Source organism: Amphimedon queenslandica, unplaced genomic scaffold (genome assembly GCF_000090795.2).
Source record: "Amphimedon queenslandica unplaced genomic scaffold, v1.1 AMPQUscaffold_9059_Cont19002, whole genome shotgun sequence".
Classification (NCBI taxonomy): Eukaryota; Metazoa; Porifera; class Demospongiae; order Haplosclerida; family Niphatidae; genus Amphimedon; species Amphimedon queenslandica.
Window position 1 is genome coordinate 1 of NW_003550669.1, and position 3,117 is coordinate 3,117.

General features: G+C 36.3%; 1 long non-coding RNA gene across 1 annotated transcript; it reads left to right on the plus strand.

Annotated features, from left to right (window-relative positions):
• The first annotated feature begins 1,021 nt into the window (after positions 1-1,021).
• Positions 1,022-2,523, plus strand: LOC109591054 (uncharacterized). The gene is made up of 3 exons (XR_002189637.1): positions 1,022-1,314; positions 2,373-2,433; positions 2,484-2,523. It is a non-coding gene; the product is annotated as an uncharacterized LOC109591054 (long non-coding RNA).
• The last annotated feature ends 594 nt before the right edge of the window (positions 2,524-3,117 follow it).

Sequence of the window (3,117 nt, forward strand, 5' to 3'; positions counted from 1 at the left end):
ATAAATATCCTTCGAAGTCCTTGCAGTACAGCCTCACTAATGGAGGAGATGGGAAATCAACCAGGTATTGGGCCGGTAACCAATAGCAACATCAACTAGCCTACGCCCCCGTTTCCAATCCCTTTCATTTACTCTATTATCTATGATGCCGCCTCCCGGCCGGATCCGACCCGATGCCGGTTGAATCTCGGCCCCGATACCGGCGGAATCTCGGCCCTGATATTTATCCCCGACCCCGGAGTGTCCTTCTGGGCTTCCATACCAAAAAGTTTGAAACTCACCCGTCACTTGTGACCATGACAGATCTGGTTATAAATAGTTAACAAGTGTCATGGCGGCTTCAAGGAGGAAGATGAAATTGAGCCCCTCAGTCCTGCTGTCGTCTTGCAATAGGCAGTTCATTCATACAGGCAAGTATAGGTTGCTCTTTAGTTGTATAATTTTTGCAATTGCATGATGATGCATATAGTCTAGGCACTTGAAGCCACTTTTCCTTTTGTACTACTGCCGGGGGGGGGGGTTGTTGATATTAAAGCTTTATAAATCATATAAATTAATTGCTTGTATATGTCATTATAATGTTATTGCCTTCATGACAAAACTTTGTATACATATTTGGTGTCAGGCTTGATATAATAAGGTTTCACTGTGTGCACGAGATTCATCATGTAGTTTAAGTATTATTTGCTATAATAGACTTTCCTTAAAGCTGGCATGTTGTAATGTTACTATAGTTTATAACACATAGTTTCCCAATACATGTATTTATTGCTAATAGGTATGTTCTCAATTTTGTGTTCACTGATTGATCTTTGTCTCCTGTTGTTCCTCTTTCTGTGTTTCTCTCCTCCTCATACTAACACAGGCTTGGTGCCAGTAAGCAAGTGTAATATACCTGCATATTATGCATGTACACTAATGTATACATGAACACTGTTATTATTTAATATAGTCATATAACTACATTGTGTATCAAGACACAATGCACACTACAGTCCATGTACATGTACATGTATGTACATTAAAGGGGAGAGAGGGAGAGAGAATGGGGTGTCAGTCTTTCTGGTCAGTAATGTGATGTATCATTTATTGTGTAGGAGAATGTCACCAGTACTTTACAGATGATGAAGGAGAGCATGACAATGTCCAATTAGAACAAGTAAAAGATCGACATCACTATGTATAATTAATCATCTCTTTCTGTCTCTCTTAGTACAACGAATTTATAATCAAGAAAGACTGCATTCAATATGGATCAAGTCGAAGAGAAGAGATTACTAATGCTGTGTTGCATTGGCTGAAGCAATGATGATGGTAAGTGGTATGTAATGGACATGTTAATATAGACTACTGCATGTGTAATTTTAATGGTAATTGTCACATGCCTTAAATGTTTGTATCATAATTGGAATCAGCTCAAGCTTTGTATGTAAAACAAGAACATGCATGCACATGTATACATGCTTGTATTATAAAAATATAGAAAAATAAAATTTCTCCGAGCATAATACACCTTGTAATACAGCGCAAGATGTTTCCTTGGCAACATTTTATTTCTTTTGTTAATTCCCTTAGAACATTATGTTTTTGTGTACATGTATGCTCTTCCTTTACTACTCTCTTCCACCCCTCTTAACATTCACTAAGTACAATCTTTGCACCCATACCCTCTCCTAATCTCTCACTTTATCCCTCACTGTTCCTCCTTCAATCTCCCTGAATATTGTCTAGTCTCATACACTCTCCCCTCTTCTTCCCTATCATTCCTCTCTTTATGACTTTACTATTCTACATCTCTCTTTTCTCTACATCTTTCTCTTCTTTGCTCTTGTATGTCTCTATCCTATGTGTATATTTCTTCCTCTCTATCTTCTTAATGTACATGTACATCTACATGTACATTCCTCTCCCCATGACTCTCTATCTCTCTCTCTTCCCCACTTTTAGTCTTACTCTTTTGCTAAAAGTATTCCTCACTTTTAACTCCGCCTGTGCCTTGTTTCGATTCATCACTTTTACCCTATGATGTCCATTCCATTCTATCATTAAATTTCATTCATTCTCTCTCTTTCTCACTTGGTCTGTCTATGTCTTTCAAGCTCTCTCTCCACTCTGTTTTGCCTAATTTAATATTATAGAAAACACTTCACTGTTAATCCACTTTTCTCTATATTGTATGCACCGTTGATGTAGCTGATTACTTGATGCATTTGCATTAAGTACAAATGTATGTCCCAGGCCTACGTGTAAATATATATGTCACTGAAGTAGTTATATCAGCCTCTACACACAGAGTAGTATTACAGTTACTATTGTTGTTTAATCTGACTTACAATTACAATTCACTGCTATTTACCTCTCTATCTCTTTAGTGTTTCTGTCACTCCCATGCAAGGTTAGGATTTACACTACTGACATCAGTCTTTCATTCAAGTAAGGCCAATAATATAATTTCCTCATTTTATGTTTTTCTGTATGATTAGAGTGAAATTCAAGGCAGACAAGAACATATGTATATAAATAAGCATTTATTATTGCTGTGTGTTATTTTGTTTGATTTTTAAAATTTATTAAAAAATATCTTTACTAATGGAGCGTATGACATACAGATACAGTATGATGCCAGGTCGTTAACAATGCTAGAAAAGTCAAAGGCGAGGTCCTTTCATGTGATCCAGGGATGAAAAAATTACCTATTGGCTCAAGACTGAGGTTTCTTAGCGTTAAATTTTTTTCAAGTAATTTAGCAGTCTCATTCTGATAGTTGTCTGACATCAGTAGGTAGATATGCACAATTACTTGTTATAAAAAATTAAAGTACTAAATTTGGTCGAACATCTACAGAGATAAAAAGCTAAACATACTTTCTGCATACTTAATGAGGGGGTGAGGCTGAAGGTTTTTAGCTGAAAACTCCAAGGTTTTGCATTAGAAGTCCCAAAAACTGCAATGATGTGCTTAATACAAAAATTAGCTAGTGCTACAGCAAGGTTGAAAGTTAAATGCAATGGTCCAGAAAATTTTGTCTCAAAGTAGCTGATTTGCTTTTTAAGCCCTGTAAATCAATAAATGGTTACATTGTGTCTGAAACAAAGTTTAGTCAAAAAAGTCAAAATA